A 9,447-nucleotide genomic window follows, 5' to 3' on the forward strand; every position below is an offset into this window, starting at 1 on the left:
TGAAAATTCACCGATACCATGAATAGCTCAGTGAATGAATAAAAATTAAAAAGTCCGTTGTGTTGCAATTTTAAAGACATTCAGTCAGCTCATACATGGAAATTTGCAATAAGCACACACTCACAATATTTTGATATGTACAATTGGGAAGAGTTATGATTACAAATGAGATGAAGTTTAAGGACAATTCGTAAAATTCCTAATTTTATGACTGACTTTGCTCCGATTATGATTCTTTTAAGTTGAGGAAAGAGTATGAGTAGGAAGTTTATAGAGTTAATGTGGCATTGAAAATTAGGTTTTTTATTCCCCAAATCATTACAAACTCTGGAATGTGAATAAAAACAAAGGGAATGAGATTTTTAGGAAATAGGAAGGCTAAGTTAAGCATTGAAATAGGGGAAAAATCTAACTTCAACCTTAAATGCTCTACCACTCTAAAAATAAGAGCAGGTAAAGCATTTCACCACACTTAAAAATGTTTTATATAAGCATAGTCAAAGTAGTTGTGGCATAAGAAGAAGAATTGCCCTAGGTAAAGAAGCATTTACAAAGTGGTAAGTTTACAACATGAGCTATGAGTAAGGAAATAAAGAAAAGATAAGTGGAAACTTTGATTTAGAGCACAATTTTGTACTGTGTGAAAACTTTGTGGTTGAGGTAAGCGGCATAGTGTAGATTGGATGGAGGCTTTTGTGATGTGGATATGAAGAAGAATGGGTCAAGTAAATTAATGGAAAGGAAACAAATTGAAGTACATGGCATAGGGAGAAGGGGACAGTTTTTGGGAGAAATTCGAAGGAGGCAAGCGTAGTAATGCAGGGCGCTTTGATTGGTAATGTATTGCTGAGGATTGTGATAGAGGAGGGAATGCTGGACTGGCTGAGTAGGAATAAAAGCATGTTGGATGGAATAAATGGAGGCAAAACGTAATTTAAGAGGGTTGTATTGTAATGTAGTGTTTTATGTTCTGCTGTCGTGGGGGGGTGGAGCGAGAACAGTAACGGGACTCCTTGGGACACTAGCCGTCCACCCGCGCTCTCATCCCTCCTCGTGCGTCATGCGAGAACAGTAACGGGACTCCTTGGGACACTAGCCGTCCACCCGCGCTCTCAGCCCTCCTCGTGGGCCCTTTGGTCCCGGGTATTTCGGATAAATACCAGGGGGACCCAACGAGGCGGGCTAGTCTGTTCCGTCGCCGGTCCGCGCCATCGCAAGACCGCTCCTACCTTCCCTACGCCGGTCGGCACCCTCGCGAGACCCGCGACTCCCTGGCTGATTCCCTGTGACTACCCTTGGGCTCCGAGCATCTGTGTTACAATTTAGTAAGTAGCAATAAATACGTCCAACCAAAGAGTGGTGGTTCTTCCTCCCTTAATGTCCCCGACGACATTAATTGGTGTCAGGTGTGTTTGAGGAACGAACATTTCATGGAATTTTGCATTCAATACGGATGGATCGCACCCGAACGGAATTTTAACAGTTAAACTTTCAATTAACTGATTTTTGCTGTAAGAATGCTATCCTTCTTACCAGCACGCTACCATGCCTTTCGGGCACCAGATTCAGACTACCTTAGGTTTATCACCTTATAATAAGTTATAACGTTCGTGTCATTGTGGTTTAAGCAATTGCTGTCATGGCGTCTTACAATCCTTTTCACTCGTGTCCTTCAGACCTCCCTCTTTTCCCAACTTACCCATTGCACCTAAATCCTTTTGTGGAGTTTACGCCGACCGTTAATACCATCACCGACAGTACTTCGACCTCCGGTGCACCCACACAATACGCCACGACAATCGGGAGTCAAGCATATCTTATTCCAAATTTTAGCGGGGACGACGAATCGTCCGTAAGTAATTTCTTGGAATGTTTGAAAATCACAAGTCATCTTAATGCTTGGACGGAGGCCCAAACCTTGTGCGTGGCGCGATTGCGTCTCAGTGGCTCTGCAGCGGAATATGTTACCACTAACCCACATATAGTGGATAACTTTGAAAATTTTTCCTCTTGTCTTAAGCGCAGATTTTCAGTTCGAATTTCTCCCATCTCGCTCGAGCGTATGTTTACAACTTGCGTGCAGCGCCCGCTTGAACCCGTCAGTGAGTTCTCCACCAGACTTCGGAAGATCATTCGCCAAATAAGGGAAACTTTTCCAGACCCAAATTCAGCATCCACGAAAGCTATCTTTGACCACAGACTTTTATCTCAATTTCTTTCGGGATTAAGAGAAGAGTTAGGACGTTTCGTCTTGGTTCGAGGTCCAAAAAATATTCTGGAGGCGGAAGAGTTTGCGCTGAATGAGGAGGCGAATTTAAGAAATTATGCGATTCAAGTTCCTAATGCTGGTGGCATCCACTCTCTTTTCCCTAGGCAGCCGTCTCATGTCAACCCTCATCTCCCGCAACACTATCTCCCCCCGGCTCCCATTCACGAACAGACGCCATTAGTAATGGTTCCGAATGGACAACAATCAGCACACGTAAATACCGTAGGAGCTCCGCCCAATCATGAGTCGCAAAGGGCAGAGCGGCCACGTCCTCCGCCTCCTCCCCCACGCAAATGTTATCAGTGCGGTCGGACAGGGCACATCGCTCGCTATTGCCGATCAACTCAGCGTCAATGTTTTCAGTGCGGTGAGTCAACTCACAATTCAAAAGAATGCCCGCTACTCATTTGCGGGCTATGTCGGAAATCCGGTCATCGCCCCGTAGATTGCCCAAGCAAAGGGTTAACGGAGCAGGGAAACTTGTCAGCCCCGATCGCAAGGTCGGGGGAGAATTGATTTTAGCTGTAACACCCGAAGCTGGCTTGATACTTGAAGGAACGATGATCGGCCAACCTCTTAGGTTCCTAGTGGATACAGGCGCCGCAGTCACCATTCTCCATCAAAGGAAATTTTCATTCATGGAACTTAGTCTCTCTCCCTATGCTACTCCCATCAAAAGCGCCTCAGGTCATGTTCTCCCGGTAAAAGGCCAGTGTTATATTCCGTTAATGATTGACGGGAAGTCTTACCCGCACGATGCGTTGATCGTAGATTTAGGGACCACAAATTATGATGGCATAATTGGACTTGACTTTATGAAAAATTATGGCTGCTCTATCAATTTGGATAGTTCAAAATTTATCATAAATAACAAGCATGGCGTAAAATTACATCCCAGCAATAGACAGCAACTAGACATCGATCTGATTACATTTGAGGAAACCGACTGTCATTCAGACGCGGTGACATGTGAACACTATTCACAAGAGAAAGAGCAGCCTCGTCTCATTGTTTCAGAAAATCGACGGTTGCGACTGCCGATGAATGGTGCAAACCGCGACGCGTAAAATCCGATCCCCCGAAAGTGCAATCCTCCGAAAAAGTACGAATTTCTATTGATGATAGTTCATCAATCTCAAGCTGCGAAGAGTACAAACTTCCGCGCCTTCTTTCCTCAGCACCGAATACTTCAGAATCTAGTATGGGAAAATGCGACACTAAATTATTTCTCCCAAGCCCGATTAACCAAGAAAATTTTGAGATGTATCAAGGGGCAGATATGTATGTCGAGACGAAAGCCGCGACTGTAAAAGAGAGAGAAAACAGAATTGTGGAGACAGACGATGCGAACGCCGGGACATCAGAACGAAGTGAATTTCCGAATCTGTGTGATAACCTTAGTAAGGGTGGTTCCGATGACGCCTTGGTGCGAACCGTAGTCTCAAAATCAGAGGGAGAGTTTTCCAGGGAAGAAAGTGGCTTCGAATCATTGTGTATGGAAGAAAATATCAAAGTACCCCCCTTGTCGATCTTGATGTGTTGGGCCCGGAATAATAAATTAGCGCAAAAAGAACTCATCCTCGGAGGGTGTTCCACGTCCCTCCCGATAATTGTGAAGGTGTCTGAGAAAGGAATAGCTCCTGTTTTACTTTTCAATGATGGGATTACTGAAAAAATCATTAAGAAAGGTTCGAGCATAGAGGTCGAAGGGTTTCACGAGAAAGCAACTAATCCGCTTTTAAATACAATCGACTCTGAGGAAGGAGAGATCTGGCCTGAAAAACCACCGGGGGGAAATATTTCCTCACTTTTCAATCTGGAGGACGTACCTGCGGTAGCTTTAGAATCACTGAAAACGCTTCTCACCGAATTTTTCGATGTATTCGTCAGCCCAACTACTCCTCTAGGCTGTACGGAGATAGTAAGGCATACCATTGACGTCGGGATGCAAAGCCAATCAAGAAGGCACCGTATCGTGTACCTCATTCTCAGCGCGCAGTGTTAGATGATGCCATTAAGGAAATGCTACAAAATGGCGTGATATCCCCTTCGACCAGCCCCTGGTCCGCCCCTATAATCTTGGTGAAGAAAAAATCTACGAGTAATGAATCTGTTCAATACCGTCCGTGCATAGATTACCGCGCCCTAAATAACGTCACAAAAAAGGAGGTGTTTCCGCTCCCGAACATGGATGAAATTTTTGACCAGATAGGCGACGCACGCTATTTTTCCACCATGGATTTATGTACCGGCTATTGGCAAGTGGAAGTGGACAAAAACAGTAGAGAATACACCGCATTCAGTACGCCCCACGGTCACTACGAGTGTAATAGAATGAGTTTTGGTCTAGCAAATGCACCTTCAACCTTCCTACGTCTCATGAATGCTGTGTTGGGGGGGCTACTCGGTGATGGATGCGTCTTCTATTTGGATGATATCCTTAGATATGATTATTCATGGGAAGCCCACATATCTGGATTAAGGGAAATTTTTTCCAGGCTGAGAAAGGCGAAATTAAAACTAAAACCCCAGAAATGCATTTTCTTCCGGAAAAAAGTCAAATTTTTAGGACATATTATCTCAGCAGAAGGTCTACAGCCCGACGATGAGAAAATAAAAGCCATTCAGGAATTCCCGGAACCAAAAAATATACGAGCCTAGTAATTCCACGCCAGGGGCTTAACTGCCGACGGGGTGATGTCGTGGGGGGGTGGAGCGAGAACAGTAACGGGACTCCTTGGGACACTAGCCGTCCACCCGCGCTCTCATCCCTCCTCGTGCGTCATGCGAGAACAGTAACGGGACTCCTTGGGACACTAGCCGTCCACCCGCGCTCTCAGCCCTCCTCGTGGGCCCTTTGGTCCCGGGTATTTCGGATAAATACCAGGGGGACCCAACGAGGCGGGCTAGTCTGTTCCGTCGCCGGTCCGCGCCATCGCAAGACCGCTCCTACCTTCCCTACGCCGGTCGGCACCCTCGCGAGACCCGCGACTCCCTGGCTGATTCCCTGTGACTACCCTTGGGCTCCGAGCATCTGTGTTACAATTTAGTAAGTAGCAATAAATACGTCCAACCAAAGAGTGGTGGTTCTTCCTCCCTTAATGTCCCCGACGACACTGCCATGATAGGTGGGGATTAGAAATGTATGCTGTGCTCAGTCGGTGTGCCTTAACCAGTAAACTATTTATAACAAAACTAATGCCAAGCTTGGACTATTAATATTGGTCATAATTTAACTTGTAACTTTGCATTTATAGTGACTTCCAAGCAAATTATCCTTAAAATCATATCCAAGGTAATGTGCTAAGTAATCATTTAACTCTTTGACTTTCTGGTGAACATTTACTTGATCATCTGCAAATCTATGTGTGAAATCCCCTACGCACTTCTTTCCCAGCCATTCTCATACTTCCTTTACAATTTCCTCCTCATATACGAGAGTGAAAAAACGTTATTGGGGTTAAACGTGGTAACCTTAGCCTAGCCTAGCCCGTCCTAACTTTCCATTTGCTATTAGCAGTTGTGGAGTCTGAGACATGTGCAGTTTCATCGTACCATAAGACATTGTAGACCTTCAATGCATTTAATTTTAAATGGTGGATGATAAAATAAATATCCATCTGTATAGAATGAAGGTAGGTTTCCCTCAGAGACTGATTAACATCTTCAAGTGATACCTGACTCATGCAAAATAGTTTTTTAAGTTTAAATGGCAAACTTAGCAAATAAAAAGTTTATAGAAATCATTTATACTATTTTTCCATACCTGCAACCATCTACCAGGAATAAGCTTCAGTGATTTACGACTCATTTTCTTGGAAAGCCAACAACAATGGCCATGTTGTTAACTTTGTAATTGTGTATCAACCCTATAGGGCACATGTAGTCATTTCAGAATCATATATTATATTATATATATATATATATATATATACTACCTTGATCAAAAATTTCCCGGAATTTATTCAGAAAATTAAAAATACAAGTTTATTCATCTAAATCTATATTGTCCCCTTCAAAGTAATCCCCATCGACTGCAACACACTTATGCCAGCGCTTGATCCAATCCTCGAAACATTTTTTATATTCGGTTTTCGGTATGTCCATCAGTGCTTCCTGCGATTTTTCCATTACTTCCTCTCGGCTGCTAAAACGCGTTCCCCGTAATGGTTTTTTAACTCGATTGAACAGAAAGAAGTCACAGGGAGCCAAATCAGGTGAATTCGGTGGCTGTTGGATGGTATTTGTTGCATTTTTCGTCAAAAAATTACGAATAATGATAGCACTGTGCGACGGTGCGTTATCATGGTGCAAAATCCACGAGTTTTCTGCCCACATTTCTGGTCTCTTTCGGCGAATTGCTTCACGCAAACGTCTCATAACGCCCAAATAATACTCTTTGTTTACTGTCTGGCCTTCTGGCAAAAATTCATGATGCACTACACCGTTGTAATCCATGAAAACCGTCAGCATTGCCTTCTTTTTTGACTGAAAACGACGTGGTTTTTTTGGTCTCGGCTCATTTGGTGAACGCCATTCACTTGCCTGATGTCTGGATTGCGTGTCGTACTCATAAACCCACGTCTCGTCTCCAGTAATGATCCTTTTGATGAATGTGGGATCGGATTCAGCCTCGCAAATCATGTCTTTTGCGACGTCAACACGGTCTCTTTTTTGCATGAAATTGAGGTCTTTTGGCACCAACTTTGCTGCTACATGACGGAAACCCAAATCATTAACCACAATGTCTTGGGCGGATCCATAGGCAATGTTCAAGTCCTCCGCTATTTCTCTGATGGTTAATTTGCGGTTATTGACCAACATTTCTTTTACTTTATCAATTTTTTCACCGACTTTCGATGTCGATGGTCTGCCACTGCGTTCATCATCTTCGATTGACTCACGACCACTTCTGAACCGCTCGTGCCACTGGTAAACGACCGTTTTTTTTAGAGAATCGTTGCCGAAACACTTTTCCAACATTTCCAACGTCCGTGCGCCACTAAATCCGTTTTTTACGCAAAATTTAATACAAGTTCGTTGTTGCAAATTTAAATCCATTTCTGCAATTGTAAAAAATCGCCAACACACACAGAGATAGATGTACTCTTGGCTACGTAACTTTGGCAAATGTCAAGTTATGACACTAAGATTTAAAGGGAATATCAATAACAGATGTACCAATTTAACAAAAAAAACAGAAGTCAAATCAGAACGATGGGAGCGCCACACGGTGGTTATTCCGGGAACTTTTTGATCAAGGTAGTATATATCGAAGTGTGACAGGATGACTTGATAGCTTAACTGGCTAAAACACTGCTGGACATCAAGGGATTTGGGTAGGAATCCTGGCCAAGGCAAATGATTTTGATACTTCGAAATTTTTGCATTGTGATATGCAATAATGGATGACTCCATGAAAAGTTACAGTTGCAGCACTCCCACAGTTTCTTTGGAATCTATAGGGAAATCATTTTTCTAAAATTTATTTTCCCCTGTTGATTTCCTGTGTAAACAGGAACAGCTATAAGTTAGAAGCGAAAGTCTAGTGCTACTGTTATGTGCTTTTGATGATACTGTCTCCATTGCTTAGTGGTGATGTGGGAGGTAAATATTATTATATCATCTGTGTTTTATATATGTAGTTTGCAATACCAATGTCTCCTTTGATTAAACTCAGTTTACAGCGATATCATACTGGCTCTTCTCTTTTTTTTGTAATTTTTTCTGGTCCCTTCTTTATCTCGTATTTTCTTACCTGTACATCTTCAGGAACTCATTCTCTTAGATAATTTTGGTATCAGGACTGTTTTTAATCTCCCCCATTGGAAGAAAAGATGACAAAAGATCTTCGTACTTTCTTGACATCACTTTTAGCTCAGGGTGAACAGAAGAGAGAGACGTCTAAAAATTTGCAATTCCTTGAATAATTGTCGAGTGCATCACCTTAAGATACTGAATGATGACTTGCTCCTTGTAATGGTTGCCCATATAGGTGTTTCCCAAGCTAATTTCTTTGAGCATTCAAATGTAAACCAATTAATTTCAGCTATTTAATTTACATCACTAACACCAAGGAATATTTATATTTCCATGAACACAAGTTTTTTTTCTATCATACCCTTTGCAAAAGTAGGGTAAACGATAGTTTGATCAAATCATATAACAAGAGAGTAATCTAAATTGCAAATACAGATATACTATATTGAAAATTTCATGGCAATGTAATTTGATGAACTTGCAAACATTTTTATCAAGTCTCAACTGTCTACACCAGGGTAAGTAGTCACTGTATTAAACTCTATGGAGTGACGTGTTAAAACTGAAACATTAAAACTGATTTAATAATAAAGATAGCTGATGTCCCAATTTATTTCACCACTGAAGCATTAAAGCTTGGTATGAGAAGGGCACCCTCTCCATGGACTGCAACCTTGATGTTGAAGTTTTTGGGCAATCTGATGACCCTTAGAGCTGTGATTGCCACAGCAATGATATTTACTCCCATTAGGATCATTCATGATAGGTTGAAGGGCAGGAGACAGATGAAAGGTAGTCTGAACAGTGCCTCCTCAGTTAGGCGGCTGCAAAGGCATCTGACCCCACCAGAGCGGCCATTGAGTGATGGTGTCACATTAAAAATACTACTGAGGAAGGCAACAGGATACCACCTCAATTATTCATCCCATGATTTTTATGAAAACAATATACTCGTAGAGAAAATAAGTTATGGATCATGAATTCCTTGTAAAGTGAAATCAGCAGCAAATAAGAGGACTGGATCAATGAGAATAGCAACTGGAACAGGGGCTTGGAATGTGAGAAGGATTTTGAGATCTGGGAAATAATAAAATATAAAGTGGGATGTATGTTGAGGGAGGAAATATTGATATTTTAGGGCTGTGCAAGATGAGATGGAAGGACAGTGGAGATAACTGGACTAATAATTATAGAGTATAATGCAATGAAGAGGAGGAGAGGCATTGAGGGGTGGCACAAAAAGGTAGGAAATTGTAAACATAGACCAGGCAGGTGATAGAATATTATAAGTAGAAGGAAGTAAAAGCTGAACCAACAAACTTAGTTATTGTTCAGGTTTACATGCAACCAGGCAATCATTGGGATAAAGAAGTCGCTGGGGTATACGATCAGTCAGAGAACATCATCGTGTGTGTTCC

The sequence above is a fragment of the Hetaerina americana genome, unplaced genomic scaffold (genome assembly GCF_022747635.1).
Source record: "Hetaerina americana unplaced genomic scaffold, ioHetAmer1.1.p SCAF_8, whole genome shotgun sequence".
Lineage (NCBI taxonomy): Eukaryota > Metazoa > Arthropoda > Insecta > Odonata > Calopterygidae > Hetaerina > Hetaerina americana.